This window comes from Bidens hawaiensis, unplaced genomic scaffold, assembly GCF_021521415.1.
Source record: "Bidens hawaiensis isolate Kalapana, Puna unplaced genomic scaffold, B.hawaiensis_p1.1 tig00067283_1, whole genome shotgun sequence".
In the NCBI taxonomy this organism is placed as follows: Eukaryota; Viridiplantae; Streptophyta; class Magnoliopsida; order Asterales; family Asteraceae; genus Bidens; species Bidens hawaiensis.
Window position 1 is genome coordinate 7292 of NW_027501925.1, and position 21551 is coordinate 28842.

The window sequence follows — 21551 nt, forward strand, 5'->3', positions numbered from 1 at the left end:
AGATCAACTTCGCCTACAGGCGCAAGCCCAAGCCCACGAAGTTGGTTATCTATATATATGTGTGTCTTGTTTAGGGTTTTGTATCCAGAAAGTTAGAGTATTTTGTGTTCAGTTCAATTGTCTAGAGACAAACAGAGAGGGAGATTCGTGTGGGACGGCCCGAGGTAGAGCTCACCTCGGGTCGGCCGTGTGTTTGTTTATGTTTGGTATGTAACATGTTATGGTTATTATAGAAAGGATCTGCAGATTCGTTTATTCCATTCGTGTGTTTGTTTATGTGTAATCGTGTTCTTCGTCTTCTACACCATTAAACGAGTCTAGGAGGATTCCGCACTCCTAGACCTCGTGCGGATCTCGTATCGATCAGCGACGCCCCGGAGGGACTTACAACGATTTCTTTTCAGCATCATTGACCCGTGGTGTGGAGGAATTTTGATTTTGACCACGAGGACCAGTATACTCCTTCTTTGGCTTGTCACGTTCTTTCGCAAAGTGCCCGAATTCTTGACAGTTATAACATTTTGCCTTCAACTTGTCAAAACCCAACTTCTTATTCAGGGCAGGAAGATCTTTTCCGGTTCTTTGCATAATCTTTTTACCTTACGAACAATCATTGACATGTTCCACTTTAAATCCATGAGCTCGAGATCTTCGGGATCAATTTGATCATAATTTTCATCGGTACAAGTTGCAATCTTGCTACTCACCAAATTCTCGTATGATGACATAAAGGCAGACAAAAATGCAAAGTTTTGTTCAGCCTCCTTTATGTTTAAATTAGTTTGAGATGAGAATTGACTTATAGATGATGAAGTTCCCGATCCTCCAGATGAACCAGAGATACCTGAAAATCCAGTATTTCCAGCTGTGTAGAAACAGGCTCGTGGATCACTATACATTGTAGTAGCATTCTCACTTGCAGCTTGAGTAAGGAAAGTAGTCAGTGGAGAAATAGTTGAATTTAGAGGCATACTACCACCATAGAAAGAAGGATCTTGACTTTCCTTAGAAGATTTCTGGCACTTAAGATCATATTCCCTAGCTTCAATCTTTTGTAAGAATTCAATAGCAGTCAAATCTTCATTCAAGAAATAATTATTCTCCTTGAGAACCATTAAGAATGTGGAATAAGAACTTGGGAGTACACTCTTAATAGTGTCAATTTTATCCCTCTCAGAAACTTCTAACCTCATCTTGTCAATTTTAGCAATTAAGTGATTGAATCTCGTTGTCATTCCTTCAACTGTCTCGCCTTTGAGTAAATTAAAGTTTCTGAATTGAAACTTAAGCATCACCTTCTTTCTTTCAGCAGTGTTTCCCATACTCCTCATTCGGATATGTTGAAACAAAGAAGCACATATTTTTATGCTACCCACTTGATGAAAAATATTCTCAGGCAAAGCCATAGTTAGAGTAGAATAAGCTTTTGTCTCTATCTCTAATGCTTTCTTTTCTTCAACTGAGTATTGTGAGATAGCCTTTGGTGTATAACCAATAGTCTCATCTCCAATCATAGGAACGGTATAAACTTCATCTAAACAATATGAACAGTCAGGATGAACTGAACCTAGATGAGCACGAAACCTAGGTTCCCACTTGGCAAAATCATTAAACTTCATCAATCTTGGACATTTCGAATGTGAACCTATCTCGGTATCAAGTTGTATAATTTGTTGCATCAACATGTTTTGAGATGCTAATGCATACATACTGGCCATTTTTGACAAGTTACAAAAACTTCAAGAGTGTAACGAATGAGAATTGTAACGAACTGTAAACAGTTGTAGCGAACTGTGAACAGTAGATTAACGAATCAAATCTTAACGAAGCTAAGATTGATCAGACAAAGAATCACAGTTGATTTTAACGAATCAATCTAACGAATCAGAAAGTCAACGAATCAATTTTAACAATGAGTCAAATTAACGAATTGACTAACGAATTAGCAAGCAAATTAATAAGAGAAATCTTGACGAATTAAAAGGTTTTCAGTAACGAATCGCTAAGGAAAACTTAGCGAAATAGATAACGAATCAGCTACAGTTGATTAGCAAATCAACTATAACGAATCAGGTTGTTACAACCGTTTGTAACAAACTCTGACACCTTATGCCACATGGCAAAGGTTGTTATGACACAAATTCCTAAGTGGACGCGTGTCACACGAATCAGTTAACCCAACCAACGAATTAGATAGTAACGAATCAATTATTGGTGCAAACTAGCTAGCGAATAACTTGTAATTTCTAACGAATCAACCAACTTAGATAACGAATCAAAGATAACAGGATAGCGAATCAATATGAATATGATAACGAATCATGTTCATCTTCAAATATTCAAATCTTCAAAGAAGATTTCCAGAATTTCTTGAAATGAAGAACACTAAACCCAGAAACTCAGAATACTAAGATTCGTAATACTACCACAATTCTTAACCAAAACACACACATAATATACCAAACAATTCATAAACCAATCGCGAATCCAAAACACCTAAACTCGTAACCAAATAACCTCGATTACTCGTCCAATTATACCAAAACACACACTCCGTTTCGGCTTTAAACCAAAACCGGTAACAAATCCACTTAAAACCAATCCAAACCTCAATTCCAACTCACAAACCCTTACCAATACCTTTAAACACCTCAAATTCAATCCAAATCGTCCATAATTCAGTCAATTAATCTTAAATTGATCCAAATTTTAACCAAAACCGAAAACTAATAAAATTAAATACTAATAAACAATCGAATCAAGTGTAATCGAGCCCCAACAGCTCTGATACCACTTGTTGGAACCCAGATAGTATCAATCTAATAACAATAACAGATCTCAGATCTGTGAATAATCGATCAATACCTTAACTATAGATCTAGCTCATACTTACCTTAGATTCAGTGTTACATATGTTTATGTATTATCAGTATATTTGTATTGGTAATGTTATAATGTTAGGATGAAGAATTGAGAGAGAATCTGGGTAGGGGTTCTTTAATTAACTCAAAACGTTTTTTAATTATGTGAACAGTGTTCACCTTTAAATAGAAAACAGACCTAGTTCGTTAACATCGCCTAACGAACTAGAGTCCGCTTCGTTACATACATTACAAACGAATCACCCCCTGATTCGTTAAACATCCTTAACGAATCAGAGGAGACTTAACTTAGGATCTAGTTCTCTAAACATCCTTAGCGAACTAGATACATACATAGCGAACTAACTAAATACTTGTTTATTACAATAAACAAAAACGAAAAATACATTACTGATAATTACAAAGACTCAAGACGCAAAACCGTGCACTAAAAATACAAGACGATAAATATATATCAGGATGATCGAGCCTAATGATTACTTTATTGATAACGTTAAGGATTCGTACATTCATACATACATACGATTAAGATCTATTCTAGAGGGAATTCAGCAGCATAACTTTACTTGAGAAATAAATAAGCACAAATCTCTATGCACATTCTCTAACTTAGCCTATTTATAGGCCATCGTCATTCGCTAGGCCTCATTCATTAATAGGACTAACGAATGAGCATCTCCACTATCGAATGGCCTCTCATTCGCTGACACCCTTAGCTAATGAGCAGTACTTTAACGAATTAGCTTTCATTCGCTGGATCTAATAACGAATGAGCTCCGTAACTTAACGAATGAGCCATTTACGCTACATCCTTAGCGTATGTGCTCCTTGGCTAACGAATGAGCTTAGTCTATAATGAATGGACCCCATTCCCTATACAATTGTTGGAACTTATGTTTTAGACCGACGCGTCGAATTAATTTGTGGGTGAAAAATATATTGTTTGGTCTCAACCAGGGGTGGATGGCTTGAAGACCAAGTCATGCTTGACTAGTATAAATAAATGTTGTTATTCATTTGTCTAGTATGAGTGAGTGTATTGTATTGAGTGAGATCTAGGGTTTTATCCCTTTGAGAGAGTCTCCGCTTCCAGTATGAGCTCTCCTGGAAGTGGCTGATATTTCTTGTGTATGTATGTATGTAAGAATGTATGTATGAGTGGTTCTTCTTTATGAAATCATTCGACTAATTAAATCATGCTGCCAGTTCTATCTTTTGTGTTTTGATTAAAATTGTCCATCTTATTATTGATTGTTAATCAAATCAGGCTCTCTCCCAATACACGCCATTCGTCCAAACATCTTTCAAGATTGAATATGAGTGAGATTCGATCCTAACCCTAGATCTGAGCTCCACTGTTAATAATACGGATTATTTACGCTTTCTCACCAGGGCACGGTTCTTACAATTGGTATCAGAGCTGGGTTACCGAATCATTCAGACTAACCGCTGAACTGATTCATTTCGCTCTTGAATCCACCATGGACGTTAAACGATGAAGTTCGTTGAAATTATTTTTGGGGGTTTTGAAATTATTTGATGTTTTGGAGAAAATTTTATGGATTGATGTTTGGGTTGATGACTCGTTCGGAGATCCAACATCAATTTCATGTTTATTGGGCCAGAATGTTCCAGATCTGATGTAACAGTGTTATTTGGCTCGTTTTGGGGCAACTCTGTTCATTTGATGATTTCCAGATCTGAAAAGGTTGATTGATGATATGAAGATAGGTTTCTTTGATTTCGAGACGACGTGGATGTTGCTACAATAATTAATTTTCAAATACAAAACTAGTTTCCAGATCTGAAAAATTAGGGTTTATGTTTGCTCGTTGTTGTTTCTGATATGTGTGTTGCTCGAACTGTACATGATTAGGTGGACAAAACATTTCCGATGGTACAAACTGATAAGGAGAATGTACAAGTCATAAATGAACATGTACTACAGGCAATATCATTATAGTTTGTTGCAGCAAATGCAAAGTGAATATTCAAGCAGGTTCTGCAAGGGCAAATCAGTGACTGATGATGCAGAAATGAAGTGTTGACTTCTCGAACAGACCATGAACTTATAATATTGAACTCGAGCAAACATAATGATTGTTGCTTCGAACACATGATGTGTTTAGCCCAAGCACATTTTTGATTCAATTAGTTTATCTCGAGCACGTCTTATAACGAGCAAATCAAATTCGAGCACACTTTGAGAAACCCAGAGCATATTCATTGTCTTCTCAAGAAAACTATCTTTTTAAGTCTCGAGCACACTTTTTCATTTATTCGAGCAGACTCTTTTTCGAGCATACTTTGTTTTATCGTAACAATTATGCTTGTGAAGAGAAAACTCAAGTTTGTGTCGAGCACACCCTTGCTCCCGAGCACACTTTTGCTCCCGAGCATGCTTAGTGCTAGTGAAGAAAATGAAATATCACAAGTGCTCCCGGACACACTTTTGCTCCTGAGCATGCTTGGTGCTAGTGAAGAAAATGAAAAAAAAAATCTTTTTACTCTCAAGCACACTGTGTGCTCGGGAACAGAAAGTTTGTGTTCGTAAAACATTTCAAGGTTTTGAAGAAACTTTTGAGATTTTTGGTGTCGTTGACCGTTTGACCAAGTTGTTCTCTACGGAAGATATATAATCAGGGGTATTTTGGTAGTTTTTCTCCAATCATCAACAATCTTATGGAATTCAAACCTCATCCAATTTCCCGACTTCATCAAAAGCTTTACAAGAACAAGTGTTGACCAAGCTTAAGGATTTAATCACTTTTAGTGTCAGCCAACATATGAATATGTTTATTTTCATATTTTTACAATCTTGATAAGGATGGTCAAGATTGCTTCACCCACACTTGATTTTAAGACACATTTATTAAAGACAATTGCAACAAAATTGAGGGAGTAAAAATCTTTTAATTTCATTGCAAATGGTTAGCTTCAAAACAAGTAAAAGACTCAAGTTAAGAATTGAAGATTATTTGATGATTACATTGAGTTTATTTCTGTTTGTGGTAACCTTGTTACTTGAAGTTGATCTTTGAAGTTCAAAGCCTCGTTCATATGCCCATACAACTATATCCAAAAGTGGTATAAGAGTGATAATTCGAAATGAACAATGGGAGAAGCTTAACGTGAGGGGGAGAATTTCAACAAAAGACAACGAGTTATGAGGTGATCATGGAAGAAATTCGATGGCATCGGTCTTGGGGGAGATTGTTGGAACTTATGTTTTAGACCGACACGTCGAATTAATTTGTGGGTGAAAAATATATTGTTTGGTCTCAACCAGGGGTGGATGGCTTGAAGACCAAGTCATGCTAGACTAGTATAAATAGATGTTTTTATTCATTTGTCTAGTATGAGTGAGTGTATTGTGTATTGAGTGAGATCTAGAGTTTTATCCCTTTGAGAGAGTCTCCGCCTCTATGATGAGCTCTCCTAGAGGTGGCTGATATTTTGTAGGTCCCCCCGGGGCGTCGCTGATCGATACGAGATCCGCACGAGGTCTAGGAGTAAAAGACGAGGATCACGATTACACATAAACAAACACACGAACAAACACATGAATGGAATAAACGAATCTGCGGATCCTTTATATAATAACCATAACACGTTACATACCGAACATAAACAAAAACACGGCCGACCCGAGCCCGAGGTGAGCTCTACCTCGGGTCTACCCACACGACACTCTCTATCTGTTTCTCTCTAAACAATGACAGCTACACAAATACTCTCAGTTTTTCTGGATACAAAACCCTAAACAAGACACACACATATATATATAGATAACCAACTTCGCGAGCTTGGGCTTGGGCCTGTAGGCGAAGTTGTTCTAACTTCGCCTATGGTGAATTTGTTCTAACTTCGCCACATCATCCCCGCTAGTCAAAATTGCATAGCGACGGTCAAAAAATGCACCAACAGACTCCCCTTTGACCGTTGCTCTCAATTCTAACAAACACAAAAGATCATCTGTTACAAAACATGCACCAACAGACACCCCCTTAACTGATGATCTTCTGTTTTCTTCTTCTGGTAGGACTCGATTGCACTATGATCTTTAAACTTGAACTTCACATATACATGCAACATCCATCCTGTCTTCAACCAGCCGTGTCTGAAACTGTCTTGTAGCTCCACAAATCTACCAATCACCCGGCGTCTTCCATATCAGATCTCCCCTTCAGTGTAAGCTCCTCCGAACTATATCGATCGAGATCTTTGACCTGTATCCTCGTGCCTAATCGATCATCTCAACCAACACGTGAAGTTGTTCCTAACTTCACCAACACGTGAAGTTGTGCTCCCTCCACAACTTCACCCAACTAGTCGGAATTACATAGTAAGATAAGGTTCAACCTTCAACTACTCAACATCAAGTGATCAGTTTCATCACAAAACCACCTTGACAGAATCTAACACACATGACCATTAATAAATCCGAAGAATCTTCAATCACCAGGGATAAAGATCAGAACTAAAACAAATTAATTCCCGATTAAATCCAACTTGTTCCAAAATTTTCACCTTAATAAATAAGCATCCCGGATGCTCGTATCCCACATTTTCAGGATCCAATTCTCGAACGCCTTGAAAATAACATAAATAATAAGCTATGACCGCGATCCAATAATGACGAAACCCGAAAAATCTGACTTTCTTCAGTTGGTCAACCTCGAACAATAATCATATCTTGGACCAAAAACACCCAAATAACCAAACATGTGTCAATATCCAGTTTCAATCAATATCTCATTCGCAATTTCAACTCCATATCCAGAGTTGACCCGTATTTGTTCACACGTAAGACCAAGAGATACCAAGTTTCACTCGTTGTCGGAACAACAATTTCGGTCTCACAATAATCGTGTACACCTGGCCATACAGACGAAAACTCCAATCAAATATATTTTTTTTATATTTTTTTTTCGCCAAAAGTCAACTTCGCCAAAAAGTCAACTTCGCCAAATAACTTCACCTCTCTTTAACTTCACCAGCTGATAACTTCACCAGATGATAACTTCACCACCTGTTAAATTCACCAGCTGATAACTTCACCAGCTGATAAGTTCACCGGCCCATAACTTCACCACTGGATAACTTCGCCAGCCAATAACTTCGCCAAAACCTTAACTTCGCCAAAACCCTAAAAATCGATCGATAACTTCGCCAAAACGGCTGTTCATCCAAAAACATATCAGAAACGAGCCAGAAACACCAAAACGCAAATCTCGAACCATAGCATAAGAGCCTAAGGCTCTGATACCACTTGTAGGTTCCCAGCCGGATCTACACATGAGTATCTCGTAACACGAGGGTGCGGAATCCCCACGTAATACGATACGAGTGTAAGATAAGCAATACATTAAATAAGTTGGTAAACACACGAAATAATACTTGAGAACTTGATGTATTTCTATTGCTAACACGTGATCCACACTGTCACCAAGAATATCATGTATTTCTTTGTGATGATCATGACTGAAAATGAGTTTTCAAGAATATAACTCTCACATGTATGAATTCTATTGAGAAAATAGAAAAGAGAGAATATGAGCTAAAGTGTCAAAGTTCATCAAAGGCTAATCAAGATCCATCTTTGTATGGTGGGGAAAACCCAGTTAGCAAGAGTACATCTACACCAATCATTTCCTTCTACACTCAAGCCGGTCATGTGGTTCCTCCACCTGAAGCATTTAATGAGCCATAATTCCTTTCAAGCCCAAGTTCTACAAGCTCAAGCATAGTATCTCGTCCATCTCCACCAAATGTAAACATGAAAGAGGCTGAACAACATTTTGCTTTTATGGGAGCTTTCATGTGATCCTATGAACAACTGGTGGGTAGCAAGGTTGCCACTTGTGACATGACAAATGAAGATTATGACCAAATCAATCCTGATGATTTGGAATTAATGGATATAAAGTGGAACATGGAAATGATCGTGACGAAGATCAAGAATTATATGAAAAGGACTGGTAATGATCTTCTTACCATAAGAAAATGATTGGATTTGACAAATTCAAAGCCAAATGCTATAATTATGATGAATTTGGTTACTTTGCTAAAGAGTAAGACAAACCAAGGAGAGAGTATCCTTAAAACAACAAGACTCAATATAGAAACTCTTAGCTCTCAAAAGAAGTATAACAACAAAGAGTCAAAAGAGGTACCTCTGAAATCCTTGGAACAACCAAATAAGGATGACACTAAGGCAATGGTGATTCAAGAAGGACTAGATTGGTCAAGGAAACTGTTGGGTGAATCATCTTCTGATCAGCAGCAAGTCAACATGGCTATTGTTACTAAAGTTGATCAAGATGATGTTGGTGACTTGAAGAATAAGAATGTGATAACTGAGGAGTCTAATTCAGATTCAAATTATTCAAGTGATGATCAGAAGGATGTATTTTCTTGCATGGCCTAAATTGAAGAGAGAAGTTCTAAATATTCTATATCTTCTGATTCTTTTATCACTAGTTCATATGATTATGATGTTTTTTATGACTATCAAATAACTGTGTGTGTTCAATGTGATAAATCTTTGTTTAAGCTTGAGAAGATTCGTAATCACAATGTAACCTTAGTTGTTGATCTTTCTATGTTAAGGGACACATTATCTAAAACTGGTAACACATTATCTTCTGTTGCACCTAAGAAATTTGAGAAGAAGGTGGTCTTAGATGAAGTGTCAAGAGCGTTTGTGAATCCAGTTGATTGTGAGAAAACTGGAAGGTTTACAAACTAAAGGGATTTGATCAGCTTAGTGCTGAGGAATTATATCCTTTAGCTTTAATAAACCAAAATGTGTGGATAAGGTTTTTGATTATACGAAACCTTCGTATAAGGAAACTAGACATTTTATACTTTCTATTGGGGAAATCAAGAAAAATATGCCTAAACCCCAAAGAAATCTCAACCAACTTTGTTTCAACAAAATTATTTTGTTAAATCACCTGGGCCAGATATGCTTAAGAGCTTTTCTGAGTGTTCTAACCTAGATTTTTACAAACAAAAACAACAAGAAAGGTTGATTGAATCGTATATCTGGGTCAAATCTGAGTCTTCGTGGTAGATTTAATGGATTGGTTTGAATATTTGATGAAGATTTGAAGTTTCTAGTGATGACAACCCTTTTCCAGCCACCATAACTGCCTTTTTCAAGTGGAGGTTGTTACTTCTCAACCTAATGGTTCACATGAAAGACTTGTTTCACCACACACATTTGTAAAAAGGAGAATGTGTTTCTCATGTGGTGAAAGAGGTCATATTGCTATTCATTGTGAATCTAAGTCAATCAAGATTAAGAAACCTTTAATCAAGGATAAAGTTCATGTGATTAAAGGTATTTTAAAAAGTGTAGGTTCCCAGCCGGATCTACACGGAAATATCTCGTATTACGTAGGTGCGGAATCCCTACGTAAGACGATACGAGTGTTAGACGCGATATACGTTAAACCCAAGTACAAAGACATGTTACAGTACTCAATAGACACGTTGTATTGCAACTACTTTAACACGTGATTGCCAAATCACAATCACACGTACTGAACCCCCATTTTCAAAACAAGCCGTAGCCAAACATATATAGTTATCGACAACTTCGCCTAACAGACTAGGCGAAGTTGTTGATAACTTCGCTTGTCCACAAGTTAGCTTATATTAGGCGAACTTGTGAGACAAGTTAATTAAAACATCAAAACAAATCAACCTAACACGATTACAGACACTAGATACTGGACTACTGACATCATGCACCAACAGACTACTCATTGGCAGTAGCTTCATATCTCTAACTTCAATCACGTGTCTTGTAATCCCAAAACTCGAGTCACCCGTCTTCAAGCATGAACTCCTTCTCTGACACAAACGGAAACTACTCTCTGATATTTCTTGCCTTCTTCTTTCCATGCCGGAATATAGAATATCTTTTTCTCGTTCAGCACCTGCAAGTCAGCTTGAGACAAATTCACCAAGTGCATTGGATCATACACTCTCAGCAACTCTTGTTCATCTTCATCCTCCATCACCGCTTCAGCTGTTTCACTATCAACATACCACCATTTTAGATTCTTTAAGACATCCTTGGGCATTTGTTTCATAGGCACTTCTTTTAAACACCGGATCGGCTTATACTTCATTATCATCCAAGGTTTGCCATCAGCTCTCATACCCCTGTCTTTATCTTCAACGAGCTTTCCTTTCTGCGGCTTTAATAACTCGAACTTTTTCTCTTTTATACTTTCTTTCCAAATGATCTTCCCAGTAATCCTAGCCATATTATCATCACTCCTGTTTATCAACCCTAACTTGGCTAAGTCCTTCACCTCACACTCCGGCAAGGTATTAAACGATCTCAACAATCTCTTGAAATACTAAACTCCATCAAAACGTTTAATCACAAACAGCCTCAACTGCTCATCGTATAACCAGCATATAATCCCCTTCTTCGATTCAGCATACCCTTTGATGTTGTAACTCTTCTTAAACATAGTTGGGACCACTGGTTTCTTTGTCTTTACAAACCATTGAGCATAACCTTCTTTCCATCTTGTCTGCTCTTCCCATTCAGTCTCCTCGCTTCCCGTATCTTGACCCAAATTTGGCTTATCAGCTTCTGGAATTTCATGCTCAATGTTATCCTCCACAATCTCTCCCTCTTTAACCTCACTGTCAATCACAATCTCAGCCCCTATCTTCTCAATTTCTTCAATCGGTAACACATCGTCGTCACCTTCAATATCAACATCCACCATCTCCTCATCATCTACTACCATCACGTCATCACCACCCGATTCACCAGTTGCACCAGTAGACTCCCCCTGAGATGTGGAAGTCCCAAGAGCTTGTTCAGTTCTTGGCAACTCACCACCTGCACCTTTCGATGCATTGGGATCATCGTCTCGATCATTCCTCTTCTTCGTCCTCAACTCATCGCCTTTGCAGCTCGTCTCCCCCTGAGATGCCAAGAACTGTTTCAAGGCATCAAAAAGTTTACCGTGCTCAATCAGGAGGGATGACTGAATCTGATTCTCTGCAACAAGGCGCTGAATAGCGTGAGTCTGGATCAGATTTATTCTTGACTGTTCCGCCACGACCCTTTTAAGAGCTGCTATTCTGTCCGAGTCAGATAAGGTTGCATCAAAATCAAAACTCATGTGAGAGGTGTCTTGAGCATACGGTGAAGGGATTTCCAAAGTAGCCGGGACATCAGAAACAGGTTGAAACGTAACCGCAGGTGGTATTGTAACAGATAACCCTGCGGTGGCAACCAGCGTCGACTCAACGAATCTTGCAACAACCTCCGATGGAGTAAGTGTAGGAGGTGGCAAGGACACAATTTCTGGAGTCGAAAGCTAAAATGTGGTAGGTGGAATGCCAAAAGAATATGATGTTATCAAAACGGGGGCACCTGAGGTGATCGGTCCTGTCACAGGCAACGATGCAGGGACCATAGTCATACCAGATAGAGCAGGTGGAGAGAAACGAACCACCCTCGAGCTTTCACAAGCTCCCGATCCTTCACCCGTTCTTGCCCTTTTAGATCGACAAATCAACCAGCCCAACTCCTCCTCAAAATCAGATTCACTGTCATCAGTATCTTTCTTTCTTTTACCGTGAATCCTCTCTTGAGCGACCAGTATCTGTCTTGCTTCAGCAACCTCATCAGCTGAGGAGTCAGAATCGGTTCTTTCAGAATTAGCTACCGACGTAGCTACCAACTGCACATCCATACTAGAAACCAGTGCAACTGAAACCTGAACCTCTTCCTCAGGATCGACTCGTTCCATATCAAAAAATCCTTGGCCACCAAAAGCAGCTTCAAGGTCTACGTGTTCCTTCGGTGTCACAACAGGAGCAGCAGTTAGTGCTTGATGTACCACAGGTGGTGGTTGAGAAACAGCAGCCTGTTGCGGTGCCGGATCCCGAAACTCGCCTCCACTAGGAGCAATATACGCTGGGTTTATCAAATACCCAAATAGCGGAGTATGTCGAGGACGAAGCTCTGGTTTACTTCTATCACTCGACGCTCTGCATTGTGCAAAAATTCTCTTGCTGACACTCTCCACATAACGAATCGGACGGCGCTGAGGTAGCGTAGGAGCTACATAATTCAAGATCATTTGTAAAAACTAAGGATACATCAAAAATCTTTCACGAGCCACCACTCATCTCTGACGGTCTATTTCATAGAACACCATCTGACTGAAGCTGTAACGCTTGTTGTAAGTCAGGGCTGTCATTGCCGACTGCATCGTCGCACCCATCCCGTCCGTACCAGCCTTTCTACCCGACATGCACACGATCATCACGTGCATGAGAAAGCGCCATTGATCCAACAAAAATCCCTTGTGCCTCTGAGTGTCACCCAATGGACCAGAATAGCCCATTCTTAAAAATGCACCATCTCTGAATGGAGCAACAAAGTCCGTAGGGTCATCTCTCGTTTCGTTCCCAAACTGCAAAGCGACCCTTATCTGTTCCGATGAGAACTGCACCACCTGATTGTTAACGGTGGCGCGCATTACTGGGGGCTCGACTCTACAATCGTATTCAACCGTCTGCAAGAAGTCTTCTATGTTTGGCAGAGAAATGGGCAGAGTTGTAGTAATCGCATGGAAGATACGCGAGAGAATCAGAAAAGTGATGATCTCGCGATAATCATCAACACCGCTAGCATCCGGGTCCAGTGTTATGTACATATTGTGCCCCGGAAAGAATTGACGGTTATTATCACCACCTTCGTCACCACCGGCTCCTGCTACAGCTGCCATATCTGCACCACAAACGGTCTAAGTTAGAGAATCGTCAAGGCAGATCGTAACTTCGCTTATTACCATGAGCGAAGTTAAGATAAACATTAGTGTGCAAGCGAAGTTAGACATGGGGCGAAGTTGAGCACAACTTCGCCTATACAATAACTTCGCCTGACAACAGATTAACTTTTAAATAATATTTAAAGCATCAGGCGAAGTTAAGCCTAAGGCGAAGTTAAAGATAACTTCGCCTAATCATAACTTCGCCCCTTGAACAACTTCGCCCCTGTTTAATTAAAAATTAAAGGAGCAGGCGAAGTTAAGCCTAAGGCTAAGTTGTGAACAACTTCGCCTAAACTATAACTTCGCCTGAACTGAAACGGCAACAGTTCAGAAGGCCATACTGGTGTGAATTTTGTGAATTTGATTATTGTGGACTCAAAAAGACATGTTATTATGGAGTTCTAGACGATCAATTTGGTTACGACCACGTTAAAACGATTCGGAAAAGCGGGTTTATAAGGGTTAGCATGAGGGAGGTCACGTTTCGGACCAAAACGACATCTGATAAACATCATGGACATGAATTAAAAGACATACCGACCCTACACACCTTTAATGCGGATCGAAATTGAGATTAATAACAAGGTTTGATTCAAGGGACAACTTCGCCGAGGGTTATATATGATAAGTTCGCTTGAAGTGTGAGAAAATGAAAAGTTTGACTGTTTTGACCTTTATATATGCTTGAAGCAGCTCAGGCGAAGTTATGGTTAACTTCGCTTATCCATAACTTCGCTCTATAGCAACTTCGCCCTTCAACTTCGCTTAAAATTAAAATTTTCACTACAGACCCTTATGAATTTGAACATTATGCAATTGTCTTTTTAAAACTTCCTTTAAAGATTTAAATGTTAAAATCAAAGAACCAAGTAACCAAGCTTTGAATCGTAAAATGAGATACGTAGAGTAAATTTAGAAATAAAGTATATGGGATCAAATTTCAGTCTTGACAGGGGCCAGTATGTTTTAGAAAATATCCGAACAGGAATCATACTAATTAAATGACTGTCACATAGATCCATGTTCAGCTGTATTATGACATAAAGAAACAGGTTGTAAGCAGGTAAACAACTTAGTATGGTTTTCATCGCTTCTGTGATACAGAATAGGTTCAATTAAGCTCAAAATTTAGACGGACAACACATCAGAGAAGTGATGTCTCCTATCTATTCTCAAAGCATATTTAGCTTTCCCCAAGTCACCCCGAGTTGATCTCGACCCGTAGTGTCTGATTAAACTGTAAATACATCATGATCTTTTTGAGTCTTCATCCCGTTCTATTTCTTGCCTCTTGATTGATAAGTACAACATAATAGGCTTCAGAAGGCTTAACATCTTAATTTAATTTAATTTATTTTTTTTTTCTTAATAAAGATTTACAAAGCTTCAAACAGTAGACAACTGCAAGTCCCGAATCTGGATCACTGCAGTTACTTGACACACTATCTTCTCGGGAATCAGAACACTCACGGGCTCGTGTATGACTGGGTAATCGCTTTTCTGCCTATCATTCGGAAAGATGTAAATGGAGACATACACAACTCTTAATGAGTTTTCCCTTTAAATCGAGAAGATTTAGTTAGTATCACATAAACTTTTACGCACCATAAAAAGCTACCATAACATACAATGAGTGTTCTAGAGTCTTTAGGGCCTAATAACTTCACTAGGTAAGCACACAGAAATAGTTTGAGTATCACTTTCCAAGGTTGGATCAATTTTCTTAGAAACATTGTATAGAAACTTCTTACGAAGTTATAGACTTGAAAAATTATATCATCTCCCTAAAAAAATTTTAAATTCTATCGCCCCGATCAAGTCAAAGTCATCAGGTAAATGGCTATCCTGAAGATCCAGTGGATCAGCTGGACCGACCACATACGAATATGCGTCCTTTTAACTAAGTATGAACGACTATTTTTCAGCGACAGAATAAAAACACATCATAAACCGCCGCAGTCGCTTTTTGTCATCTGGTTAATGGCTATCCTCATAATCTACTGGTAGAAGTGAGGACGAAACACATCCGAAGATATGTCCTACAAATTGAGGCAACCGACATAATTCTAAGCGATAGTGACGTTTTTTTTTTTAAGTAAAAACGAAAAATACGGTTACTCGGGATTGATCATCCCATTAAGCTCAACAAGGTTTTGAAAGCGAGTTCTGTCAAACGCTTTAGTAAAAAGATCAGCGAAATTATCTAACGAATCAACCTTTTCGATCACTATTAATTTCTTCTCAGCACAATCCCGTATAAAATGATGACGAATGTCAATGTGTTTAGTTTTGCTATGTTTTACGGGATTGTTAGTTACTGAGATTGCAGCAGTGTTATCAATACAAATAGGAGTTTGAGTGAAATTCAGACCGTAATCGCACAATTGCTGTTGTATCCAAAGAACCTGGGAGCAGCAGTTTGATGCTGCCATGTATTCTGCTTCACAGGTAGAAATGGCTACAGAGGTCTGCTTCTTGCATTGCCACGAAACCAATCTTCCTCCCAGAAACTGACATCCACCGGTCGTCGACTTCCTGTTCTGATTGCAACCTACATAGTCAGAATCTGTATAAGCGACCAAATCCAAGTCTCCTCCTTTCGTGTACCACAATCCCAGCTTAGGCTTGCCTTTGAGATACCGCAGTATTCTCTTCACTCCCTTCATGTGAGATTCCTTTGGGCTTGCCTGAAATCGAGCACAGAGACAAACTGCAAACATAATGTCAGGTCTAGATGCAGTTAAATACATTAAAGAACCTATGATTGCTCGATATTGAGTGGGGTCCACATCTGCGTCACTGTCTGAGTCAGCGCCCAGCTTGTAGTTGACGCAGACCGGAGTATCAAATGGAGTGCTGTCCTCCATCTTGAAGCGTTTGAGAACGTCTTGGACATATTTAGTTTGATGGATGAACATCCCCTCCTTCTTCTGATCAACCTGCAATCCTAAAAGAAAGTTAATTCACCCATTGTACTCATTTCAAACCTCCTTTTCGTGACTTCCTCAAATTCCTGACACATGGCTACTTTTGAAGCAGCAAAGATGATGTCGTCCACGTAGACTTGAACTAGGAGAAAGTCTCCCCCCTTTTTCTTGACAAACAGCGTGCTGTCGATCTTTCCTCTTTCGAACCCATTCTCAAGTAAGTAATCAGACAAGGTTGCGTACCAGGCACGAGGGGCCTGATGTAGTCCATATAGCGCTTTACTTAACTTGTACACATGATCAGGAAAGTCTGGGTCAGGAAAACCTGGAGGCTGCTCAACGTACACAACCTCATCGACTTTACCGTTAAGAAACGCACTTTTCACATCTAACTGGCACACCTTCAACTCATTGTGTGCAGCACATGCCAAAAACAAACGAATCGCTTCCAATCTTGCCACAGGAGCAAACACTTCATTGTAGTCGATCCCTTCTTGCTGATTAAATCCTTTTACGACCAGCCTCGCCTTGTTCCTGATGATTATTCCTTTCTCATCTCTCTTACATTTGAAAACCCATTTGGTGCCAATCGCATGCACATTCTTCGGTTTTGCAACCAATTTCCATACCTCCATCTTCTCGAACTGGGCTAACTCTTCTTGCATGGCTTCGACCCACGAGCTGTCTTTTAGAGCCATTTGATAGTTCTTTGGTTCAATCTGGCTAATGAAGCAGGTGTACAAGCACTCGTTAATGATACCTGTTTCTTTAATGCTTGCGTAAACACAGGTGTGCTCATTCAAACTTCGTCTTGTTTGTACACCGTCAGATAGATCACCTATCACGTTCTCTAAAGGGTGATTTTTGTGAACTCCAGTAGTCAGAACCGAACTAACTTGCAAATTGTCTTCCAAGTTCGAAGAGAGTTCATCAATGGGCGATTGTTGTTGAGAGTGAAAAGGGTTGTAAAATTCTTCTTCAGTAGAGGCGGCAGGAGCATTAACGGCACTTGACGTGGAAGGTTAACTTTCATCGTGTCGTGGACGTTGCACAATGTTTTCCTCGTCGTCATACATGATCTGTGAAGCAATTTTCTCATCAACTTCTGCAAAATCCAAGTAAGGCGTATTAAAGGATTTGAACATTTTATCATAGTCAAAAACTTCAGCGGGTCCTGTGCTGGGCATTGGTGGTTTGTAACTCGTGATGTCGGTGTTACATACCACTTCAACCTTGTTGTTCGATAAATTAAAGACTCTTCTGTTGGGTGTCCCAACAACATATCCGACTAAAATACCTTCGTCGGCTTTCTCACCAAATTTAGAGTTTATCTTTAATATCGTACATGGGGACCCGAATGGTTCGAGACCATTCAAGTTTGGCTTTCGACCATGCATAAGTTCATAACAAGTTTTATTTAGCCTTTTAACAGTTAAAACACGATTAAGGATATAACAGGCTGTGGCAACTGCTTCAGCCCAGAACACCACGGGAAGTTTAGCATCAGCCAGCATGGTTCTGGCTCCTTCAATTAGCGTCGTGTTCTTCCTCTCAGCCACCCCATTTTGTTACGGAGTATACGGGGCGCTGTACTGGTGGTCTATCCCTTTCTGTAAGCAGAACATCTCCATCTGGTAGTTTTTGAACTCTGTCCCATTATCACTCCTGATGTACTTAACCTTTCTCCCCATAATATTCTCAACCTTGGTAATCAAGTTCATTACCAACTGTACCGTCTCATCTTTTGTCTTCGGAAAATATACCCAAGAATATCGAGAGTAATCATCAGTTATTACCAAGCAGTACGATGTTCCACCTAGACTTTTTCATTCACGGGACCGAAGAGATCCATGTGAAGCAGGTCTAGTGGTACCGACAATTGAATTAACCTTCTTGGTGTGATGAGGTTTCTTGTGTTGCTTTCCCTTCTTGCACGATAAGAATTGGTCTTCAAAGTTGAAATTCTTCAAGGGGACACCAAGCACCAGCCCATTCTTGACAATGTAGTTCATTTTTCGAAGATGTATATGCCCCATTCTTCGATGCCATAATTCGGACTCCGATTCAGTTGCCTTTGACAGAAGACATGATTCTTCTGTTGCCATCTCAGTTGACCTCATATCCATGACGTATGTGTTCTTTTCTCTTGGAGCTTTCATCACCACCCATGCCTCTGGTATCTTGAAACCAGGATACAGAACAATTGCTTCATCTTTAGTAAAGTGCATTGTGTACTCTTTGTCACAAATCTGAGATACGCTCAACAAATTATGCTTCAACTCTTCTACAAAATTCACCTTCTCCAATTTCATTTTTCCATTTGTTACGGTTCCAATACCAGTGATTCTACCTCCGCTCTCTCCAGCAAAACTAACTCTTCCTCCTTGAACAGGTTTCCATTCATGTAACAAATTCTTGTTACCAGTCATGTGCCGGGAACAGCCACTATCCACAACCCACAGATTGTTTACAGTCCTGTTCAACTGTTCCTGCACGATTAAAGCAAAGGATTAAAATCTGGGGACCCAAGACCTATTGGTCTTGGATCGATTAAATCTGTTAAACGGCATCCCGTACTTTGGCTGTTCAAAGTCAGTTTGAGAATAATTTCTGTAAGTTCTATAAGGATACCTTCTTGAGAATTGACTATGAGGCCATCCAAACCTTAGTGGATTAACTGAATTATAATTGTTGGTTCGGTTGTTACTGGGAAAAACTGAGATCGATTTCTTTGAAATCTTGGATTAGTCCAATGTCTGAATTTTGGAGAGTTAGCATTCTTACCATTATAGTAATTACTATTAGTTTTATTCTCAGTTTTCGGAGCCCTCATACCTCTGAATCTCTGATTAGAGGGCAATTAGCAATTAGGTGTCCGATTTTGATTGCATCTGAAACAACTCCTGTGTTCAACTTTCGTCTCAACAGTTGTTATCGACAAATCACAATCACACGTACTGAACCCCCATTTTCAAAACAAGCCGTAGCCAAACATATATAGTTATCGACAACTTCGGCCTAACAGACTAGGCGAAGTTGTTGATAACTTCGCTTGTCCACAAGTTAGCTTATATTAGGCGAACTTGTGAGACAAGTTAATTAAAGCATCAATACAAATCAACCTAACACGATTACAGACACTAGATACTGAACTACTGACATCATGCACCAACAAAAAAGACAACCAACACAAGAAAAATTTGATGAAAGACAAAAGGTTGTTGACGTTGTAACCCTACGAAGGTTGTTGGGGATAACAATGGGTTGAGGGAGATTGACAACAAACAGGTTGAGCTTGTCAAACATGTTTGTAAGAATGTTAAGATTGATGTAACTCCTATCGAGGCTAAATTGACTAAACGGTCGAAGGCAGCTTTGACATTTAGACAATTCAAGAAGTTACATCCACATGCTTTGAAAGAAGTATAAGGTTCCGGTTAGGGATTTACCAACATGGAAACCTAAAGTAATTGTGTGTCAAAAGGTAACTGAGGATGAACCCAAGACTGAGGTTTGGGTTACCTCTTTAAACTATTTCTTTACTTTTTTGTACATAGTTCATCCAAGGCTATTTCGAGTGATAAGTTGATTCAAGATAGTGGATGTTCTCACCATGTAACTGGTAATATTTATCTACTTACTCATGTTAAAGACATTCAAGGAGGTTATGTTGCCTTGGCGGGTAATAATGTGGGCATATACCCAAGGAGGGTCAGGTGTTCAATGGAAATATCACTTTTGAAAAAGTTAACCACTGTGATAAGGTTGTTCTTAATTTCTTGGGTGTTTCGAAATCTGTGGCAAAATGTTTACAACCTTATTCACAGATACTGGATGTGTGATCTTGATTCCTGAGGACATGGTTGTCGTGATATCACCTCAATTGAATGACATATGTGTTCTTGACATGGCTTCCACAACATCATCTTCTTCTTCAACAACTACTTGTTTTATTTCAATGAATAAAGAAAAAAAAAGACTATCCTATGGCACAAAAGGATATGTCACATTCACATAAGAAATATGAATTTTTTTAATGTCGAGTTATTTGGTGGATGGCGTGTCACTAAAGCAGTTTCATGACAGATCATTGTGTCTCATGCAAGAAGGGTACACAAAAGAAGAAATCTCATCCGTTGAATTATATCAACTCAATTAGTACTTCTCTGGAACGTCTTCACATGGATTTCTTTGGTCCAGTTAATCGTGCGTGTATTGGGGGATATTTGTATTGTTTTGTATTCATCGAACAATACAAATAGGTGTTATTCATGAACACGAAGGATTAGACAACTGTTCTTGTTCAACAACTGGTCACTAAGATTGTATCACTTTATAAATTGAAAGCGAGACGAATTTCAAATGATAATGGTACGGAATTCAAGAATAGTATCATGGAGTTTCTTTGTATTCAAAGAGGTATTTATCATGAAATAGTGCTCCGTACGTGCCACGGCAGACCGATGTAGCTAAAAGGAAGAATCGAGCCATCATTGAAGCGACCAGAACCATGCTTGCAGATTCCAAGTTATTTGTGAAATTCTATGTTAGTGCCTATTTATATTCTTAATTCTACATCTTCAAGTACTGCTCAGTGTTTCATGTCAAAGGCATCTGAAACGGAGTCTGTTTTACGGCATCGTTGAATGGGACATATTCATGTGAGGAAGATAAACGATTTAGTTTTTGAATGGATACACCATTCGAATCAACCTTCCATTCTAATAAACTTATATTCGAATCAACCTCTATTCGGATGGATACACCATTCAAATCATCCTTCCATTCGAATCAACTTTCTTGTTGGCTTCAAACATTATATTCGAATGCCCCCCCCCCCCCCCCCGCCGCCATTCGAATCAAAGGTTTCTGCCTCTATTCCTTCTTTCTTTCCTTTCTTTCCTTTCCTTCTTTCTTTT